The following is an 8,688-nucleotide window of genomic DNA, read 5'->3' on the forward strand; positions in this document are numbered from 1 at the left end:
AAGTTTTTCACATGAATCACCTGAGTACAAATGACAGCTCCGACATATATATATATATGGCAGTGCATTGTCGGAGCTGTCATTTGTACTCAGGTGATTCATGTGAAAAGCTTTCCGATGTGCTTATGGCCGCACAACAGGAATTAATATATATATATATATATATATATATATATATATATATATATATATATATATATATATATATATATGGCGACAGTATTGCGTACACGAGGTATAAAAGGGCGCTATGTATGGCGATAGTATCGCGTACACGAGGTATAAAAGGGCACTGCCATATATATACAGAGTGAGTCACCTAACGATACCGCTGGATATATTTCGTAAACCACATCAAATACTGACGAACCGATTCCACAGATCGAACGTGAGGAGAGGGGCTAGTGTAACTGTTTAATACAAACCATACAAACATGCACGGAAGTATGTTTTTTAACACAAACCTACGTTTTTTTAAAATGGAACCACGTTAGTTTTGTTAGCACGTCTGAACATATAAACAAATACGTAATCAGTGCCGTTTGTAGCATTGTAAAATGTTAATTACATCCGGAGATATTGTAAAAAATGGCTCTGAGCACTATGGGACTTAACATCTATGGTCATCAGTCCCCTAGACCTTAGAACTACTTAAACCTAACTAACCTAAGGACAGCACACAACACCCAGCCATCACGAGGCAGAGAAAATCCCTGACCCCGCCGGGAATCGAACCCGGGAACCCGGGCGTGGGAAGCGAGAACGCTACCGCACGACCACGAGATGCGGGCGGAGATATTGTAACCTAAAGCTGACGCTTGAAACCTCCGACGTTCAGTTGCGTGTTGTAACAAACACGGGCCACGGTCGGCGAGCAGCATCTGCAGGGACACGTTTACGATGACGACCGTGTTTACGAGTGTGGCTGTAGTGCACTGTTGTGGTTTGGTCTAGCTGTCGCAGTGTCCGCATGTAGCGCTTGCTGCTTCTGTTATTCTGCATTCGTCTCCGCACGCAGACCAACTGTAGTACACCGTGTTACCAGACGTCTGTGATAGTGTAGTGTCGTAGGAACTGTGACCATGGTGTATTCGAACTCTGAAAAGGCGGAGATAATACTCATCTATGGCGAGTGTCGACGAAATGCAGCTGAAGCCTGCAGGGTGTATGCAGAACGGTACCTGGACAGAGAGCATCCAACGTGCCGCACATTGCAAAACATCTACCGCCAACTGTATGCAACAGGTATGGTCGTAGCACGAAAACGGGTCCGTAACAGGCCCGTCACAGGAGAAGCGGGTGCAGTTGGTGTGTTAGCTGCTGTTGCCATGAACCCACACATGAGTACACGGGACATTGCAAGAGCCGGTGGACTGAGTCAAAGTAGTGTCATGCGCATACTGCATCGTCACCGCTTTCACCCGTTTCATGTGTCGCTACATCAGCAATTACATTTCTGTCAATGGGCATTAACAGGGAATGCGTTGCAGTTCTACCTGTTTACCGATGAAGCGGATTTCACAAACCACGGGGCAGTGAATCTACGGAACATGCATTACTGGTCCGTGGACCAGACAGGTAGAGCGACAGCGACCGTGGACTGTAAATGTATGGTGTGGAATCATTGGCGACCACCTCATTGGTCCTCACTTCATTGCAGGGGCCCAAACAGCTGCAACATACACCGCGTTTCTACAGAATGATCTGCCAACGTTGCTCGAAAATGTCCCACTGGAAACGCGTCGACGTATGTGGTATCAGCATGATGGTGCACCTGCACATTCCGCAATTAACACTAGGCTGACCCTTGACAGGATGTTCGACGGTCGTTTCATAGGACGTGGAGGACGCATAAATTGGCCAGCCCGTTCTCCTCATCTTACATCTCTGGACTTCTTTCTGTGGGGTACGTTAAAGGAGAATGTGTACCGTGATGTGCCTACAACCCCAGAGGATATGAAACAACGTACTGTGGCAGCCTGAGGCGACATTACACCAGATGTACTGCGGCGTGTACGACATTCTTTACGCCAGATATTGCAATTGTGTGCAGCAAATGATGGCCACCCCATTGAACATCTATTGGCCTGACATGTCGGGACACACTCTATTCCACTCCGTAATTGAAAACGGAAACCACGTGTGTACGTGTACCTCACCCCTCATGGTAATGTACATGTGCGTCAGTGAAAAAGACCAATAAAAAGGACGTAATGTGCTGTTCCAGTCTCTTCTGTACCTAAGGTCCATCACCGTTCCCTTTGAATCCCTACGTAATTCGGTGCTCTCCGATACACACGATCGAACAGCGGAGGAGTGGTACTCAAGCGTCAACTTTAGGTTACAATATCTCCGGATGTAATTAACATTTTACAATGCAACAAACGGCACTGATTACGTATTTGTTTATATGTTCAGATGTGCTAACAAAACTAACGGGGTTCCATTTAAAAAAACGTAGGTTTGTGTTAAAAAACATACTTCCGTGCATTTTTTATGGTTTGTATTAACCAATTACGCTAGCCTCTCTCCTCACGTTCGGTCTGTGGAATCGATTCGTCAGTAAGAGACTCTGAAGGCAGAAGAGTAGGTGGAGCTAGACGCATTGGTCATTCCATTTCGGAAACCATCAGCGAATTCAGAATTCCAAGATCTACAGCGTCAAGAGTGTGCCGAGAATACCATATTTCAGGCATTACCTGTCACCCCGGACGAAGAAATAGCCGACGGTCTTCACTTAGCGACCGAGAGCAGCGACGTTTGCGTAGAGCTGTCAGTGCCAACAGACAAGCAACACTGCTTGAAATAACCGCAGAAATCAATGTGTGACTTATGACGAAAGTATCTGTTAGGACAGTGAGGCGAAATTTGTAATCAATGAGCTATGACAGCAGACGACCAACAAAAAAAAAAAAAAAATGGTTCAAATGGCTCTGAGCACTATGGGACTTAACATCTATGGTCATCAGTCCCCTAGAACTTAGAACTACTTAAACCTAACTAACCTGAGGACAGCACACAACACCCAGCCATCACGAGGCAGAGAAAATCCCTGACCCCGCCGGGAATCAAACCCGGGAACCCGGGCGTGGGAAGCGAGAACGCTTCCGCACGACCACGAGAGGCGGGCAGACGACCAACGTGATTGCTTTGCTAATAGTACGACATCACTTGCAGCTTCTCACCTTGGTTCGTGAGCAAAGGGGTTGGATACTGGATGAGTGAAAAACTGAGGCGCGGTCACGTGAGGTACAATTTCTGTTGATAAGAGCTAATAAAAGGGTTCGAGTGTGGTGCAGACTCACGAAGCCATGGGCTCAAGTTGTCAACAAGGTACTGTGCAAGCTGATGGTGACTCAATTATGGTGTAGGCCGTGTTTGCAAAGAATGGTATGGATTCTGTGGTCCCCTGAACCGATGACCGACTTCCGAGACGACCGTAAGCTATTTTGAAAAGGCAACAGGTTTCTTACCGTAGTAGACACGGCAATGTGTTGTGTTTTTGGTGTTTGCGTATTTTTCTCTACCGCCTGCACTTCTTCCTCGTACATCGTAGATGAAGAAACCATTGCGTTCCAGACACTTCCAGAATATTGACGATGTGATTTTCGAGTTGCAACGTTCCCTGAACAGCCAGAATGCAGAATTCTACAAACAATGTCTCCGTCAAGCCATCCATCGTTGACATAATGGGTCGCATTGAATGGCGAATGTGTACAGAAGACCAACATAATCACTACGTTTCATTTGCCTGAACTTCATTTTTTCCTGGTGACAATTAAAGCTTTGTGACTACCCTTCGCATAGAGTGGCACAGCAAAATGGGAAATTTTAAAAGTTATGGTGGCAGCCCTGAAGAGTTGGTAGAGAGTTGGGAGTGGCATCTCTCTGTTCGCAACTAATTGATATTTAGTAATCACAGAGTAGTGGGAGCGCTTCACTATGTGCCTTTGCCGTGAATACATTTTAAAGAATGGTAGTCTGATTGCTGCTCGTCGGCACCCAATTTAAGACTTCGTGGTCGCTTTCAATCTTGCATAACCACACCAACGGCCCAGCTCTTTCTGCACAAGACACAGTCGTTTCTGCCATTTCTTTGGGGCATCCGATTTTGCTTTACTCCACGTATTCTCCTGACATGGTGTCCAGTGACTTATTTCTCTTTCCTGGACCAATAAACCATTTCATAGCAGCTATTTCCACAATGATAACGTGGTGAAAGTATCCTGAACAAACAAAATGCGCCTAGAACCGCTCGGCCAGAGCCTACTTTCTCTTTACTTTTTCCTATCATGTCAACACTGACCCACAATATTCTGGCGCAACGAGCGCAAAGTTATCTGACTGCTCAAAAAAATTACAACCTGACTTCAAATAATTAATACAAAAGAATGGCCCTGAATAAGTAGCAACCCTGACAATAACCTTTACATTTCATTAGGCACTTACCTCACAAAAATCTTTATTACGCGAACTAGTGCAATACAGCGAGCGCCAATACTGCCAGCTAAATACACTACTGGCCATTAAAATTGCTACATCAAGAAGAAATGCAGATGATAAACGGGTATTCATTGGACAAATATATTATACTAGAACTAACATGTGATTACATTTTCACGCAATTTGGGTGCATAGATCCTGAGAAATCAGTACCCAGAACAACCACCTATGGCCGTAATAACGGCCTTGATACGCCTGGGCATTGAGGCAAACAGAGCTTGGATGGCGTGTACAGGTACAGCTGCCCATGCAGCTTCAACACGATACCACAGTTCATCAAGAGTAGTGACTGGCGTATTGTGACGAGCCAGTTACTCGGCCACCATTGACAAGATGCTTTCAATTGGTGAGAGATCTGGAGAATGTGGTGGCCAGGGCAACAGTCGAACATTTTCTGTATCCAGAAAGGCCCGTACAGGACCTGTAACATGCGGTCGTGCATTATCCTGCTGAAATGTAGGGTTTCGCAGGGATCGAATGAAGGGTAGAGCCACGGGTCGTAACACATCTGAAATGTAACGTCCACTGTTCAAAGTGCCGTCAATACGAACAAGAGGTGACCGAGACGTGTAACCAATGGCACCCCATACCATCACGCCCGGTTATACGTCAGTATGGCGAAGACGAATACACGCTTTCAATGTGCGTTCACCGCGATGTCGCCAAACTCGGATGCGACCATCATGATGCTGTAAACAGAACCTGGATTCATCCGAAAAAATGGCGTTTTGTCATTCGTACACCCAGGTTCGTCGCTGAGTACACCATCGCAGGCGCTCTTGTCTGTGATGCAGCGTCAAGGGTAACCGCAGCCACGGTCTCCGAGTTGATAGTCCATGCTGCTGCAAACGTCGTCGAAGTGTTCGTGCAGATGGTTGTAGTCTTGCAAACGTCCCCATCTGTTGAGTCAGAGATCGAGACGTGGCTGCACGATCCGTTACAGTCATGTGTATAAGATGCCTGTCATCTCGACTGCTAGTGATACGAGGCCGTTGGGATCGAGCACGGCCTTCCGTATTACCCTCCTGAACACACCGATTCCATACTCTGCTAACCGTCATTGGTACTCGACCAACGCGAGCAGCAATGCCGCGATACGATAAACCGCAATCGCGATAGGCTACAATCCGACCTTTATCATTTCTCCTCCTTACACGAAGCATCACAACAACGTTTCACCAGGCAACGCCAATCAACTGCTGTTTGTGTATGAGAAATCGGTTGGAAGCTTTCCTGATGTCAGCACGTTGTAGGTGTTGCCACCGGCGCCAACCTTGTGTGATTGCTCTGAAAAGCTAATCATTTGCATATCACAGCATCTTCTTCCTGTCGGTGAAATTTCGCGTCTGCAGCACATCATCCTCGTGGTGTAACAATTTTAATGGCCAGTAGTGTTGAAGATTGTAACTACTAAAGCCACCAACTACTAATGGGCATATGAAACTTCCTGGCAGATTAAAACTGTGTGCCCGACCGAGACTCGAACTCGGGACCTTTGCCTTTCGCGGGCAAGTGCTCTACCAACTGAGCTACCGAAGCACGACTCACGCCCGGCACTCACAGCTTTACTTCTGCCAGTACCTCGTGTCCTACCTTCCAAACTTTACAGAAGCTCTCCTGCGAACCTTGCAGAACTAGCACTCCTGAAAGAAAGGATATTGCGGAGACATGGCTTAGCCACAGCCTTGGGGATGTTTCCAGAATGAGATTTTCACTCTGCAGCGGAGTGTGCGCTGACATGAAACTTCCTGGCAGATTAAAACTGTGTGCCCGACCGAGACTCGAACTCGGGACCTTTGCCTTTCGCGGGCAAGTGCTCTACCAACTGAGCTACCGAAGCACGACTCACGCCCGGTACTCACAGCTTTACTTCTGCCAGTACCTCGTCTCCTACCTTCCAAACTTTACAGAAGCTCTCCTGCGAACCTTGCAGAACTAGCACTCCTGAAAGAAAGGATATTGCGGAGACATGGCTTAGCCACAGCCTTGGGGATGTTTCCAGAATGAGATTTTCACTCTGCAGCGGAGTGTGCGCTGATATGAAACTTCCTGGCAGATTAAAACTGTGTGCCCGACCGAGACTCGAACTCAGGACCTTTGCCTTTCGCGGGCAAGTGCTCTACCAACTGAGCTACCGAAGCACGACTCACGCCCGGTACTCACAGCTTTACTTCTGCCAGTACCTCGTCTCCTACCTTCCAAACTTTACAGAAGCTCTCCTGCGAACCTTGCAGAACTAGCACTCCTGAAAGAAACGATATTGCGGAGACATGGCTTAGCCGCAGCCTTGGGGATGTTTCCAGAATGAGATTTTCACTCTGCAGCGGAGTGTGCGCTGATATGAAACTTCCTGGCAGATTAAAACTGTGTGCCCGACCGAGACTCGAACTCGGGACCTTTGCCTTTCGCGGGCAAGTGCTCTACCAACTGAGCTACCGAAGCACGACTCACGCCCGCTACTCACAGCTTTACTTCTGCCAGTACCTCGTCTCCTACCTTCCAAACTTTACAGAAGCTCTCCTGCGAACCTTGCAGAACTAGCACTCCTGAAAGAAAGGATATTGCGGAGACATGGCTTAGCCACAGCCTTGGGGATGTTTCCAGAATGAGATTTTCACTCTGCAGCGGAGTGTGCGCTGATATGAAACTTCCTGGCAGATTGAAACTGTGTGCCCGACCGAGACTCGAACTCGGGACCTTTGCCTTTCGCGGGCAAGTGCTCTACCAACTGAGCTACCGAAGCACGACTCACGCCCGGTACTCACAGCTTTACTTCTGCCAGTACCTCGTCTCCTACCTTCCAAACTTTACAGAAGCTCTCCTGCGAACCTTGCAGAACTAGCACTCCTGAAAGAAAGGATATTGCGGAGACATGGCTTAGCCACAGCCTTGGGGATGTTTCCAGAATGAGATTTTCACTCTGCAGCGGAGTGTGCGCTGATATGAAACTTCCTGGCAGATTAAAACTGTGTGTCCACAGGAGAGCTTCTGTAAAGTTTGGAAGGTAGGAGACGAGGTACTGTCAGAAGTAAAGCTGTGAGTACCGGGCGTGAGTCGTGCTTCGGTAGCTCAGTTGGTAGAGCACTTGCCCGCGAAAGGCAAAGGTCCCGAGTTCGAGTCTCGGTCGGGCACACAGTTTTAATCTGCCAGGAAGTTTCATATCAGCGCACACTCCGCTGCAGAGTGAAAATCTCATTCTGGAAACATCCCCAAGGCTGTGGCTAAGCCATGTCTCCGCAATATCCTTACTTTCAGGAGTGCTAGTTCTGCAAGGTTCGCAGGAGAGCTTCTGTAAAGTTTGGAAGGTAGGAGACGAGGTACTGGCAGAAGTAAAGCTGTGAGTACCGGGCGTGAGTCGTGCTTCGGTAGCTCAGTTGGTAGAGCATTTGCCCGCGAAAGGCAAAGGTCCCGAGTTCGAGTCTCGGTCGGGCACACAGTTTTAATCTGCCAGGAAGTTTCATATCAGCGCACACTCCGCTGCAGAGTGAAAATCTCATTCTGGAAACATCCCCAAGGCTGTGGCTAAGCCATGTCTCCGCAATATCCTTTCTTTCAGGAGTGCTAGTTCTGCAAGGTTCGCAGGAGAGCTTCTGTAAAGTTTGGAAGGTAGGAGACGAGGTACTGGCAGAAGTAAAGCTGTGAGTACCGGGCGTGAGTCGTGCTTCGGTAGCTCAGTTGGTAGAGCACTTGCCCGCAAAAGGCAAAGGTCCCGAGTTCGAGTCTCGGTCGGGCACACAGTTTTAATCTGCCAGGAAGTTTCATATCAGCGCACACTCCGCTGCAGAGTGAAAATCTCATTCTGGAAACATCCCCAAGGCTGTGGCTAAGCCATGTCTCCGCAATATCCTTTCTTTCAGGAGTGCTAGTTCTGCAAGGTTCGCAGGAGAGCTTCTGTAAAGTTTGGAAGGTAGGAGACGAGGTACTGGCAGAAGTAAAGCTGTGAGCACCGGGCGTGAGTCGTGATTCGGTAGCTCAGTTGGTAGAGCACTTGCCCGCGAAAGGCAAAGGTCCCGAGTTCGGGTCTCGGTCGGGCACACAGTTTTAATCTGCCAGGAAGTTTCATATCAGCGCACACTCCGCTGCAGAGTGAAAATCTCATTCTAATGGGCATATGGTTAGCAAAGTAAAGTTTTTGTTGCAAACCAAATAATATATTTTTTACCTAAATAATGTAACATCCAGTTC

At 47.8% G+C, this 8,688-nt stretch overlaps 2 non-coding genes across 2 annotated transcripts; both read left to right on the forward strand.

The window, feature by feature from the left end:
• Positions 1 to 7,861: 7,861 nt before the first annotated feature.
• On the forward strand, positions 7,862 to 7,936 carry Trnas-cga. The gene has a single exon. It is a non-coding gene; the product is annotated as a tRNA-Ser (tRNA).
• Positions 7,937 to 8,162: 226 nt separating this feature from the next.
• Trnal-caa lies at positions 8,163 to 8,237 on the forward strand. The gene has a single exon. It is a non-coding gene; the product is annotated as a tRNA-Leu (tRNA).
• The last annotated feature ends 451 nt before the right edge of the window (positions 8,238 to 8,688 follow it).

This window comes from Schistocerca piceifrons, chromosome 1, assembly GCF_021461385.2.
Source record: "Schistocerca piceifrons isolate TAMUIC-IGC-003096 chromosome 1, iqSchPice1.1, whole genome shotgun sequence".
Lineage (NCBI taxonomy): Eukaryota > Metazoa > Arthropoda > Insecta > Orthoptera > Acrididae > Schistocerca > Schistocerca piceifrons.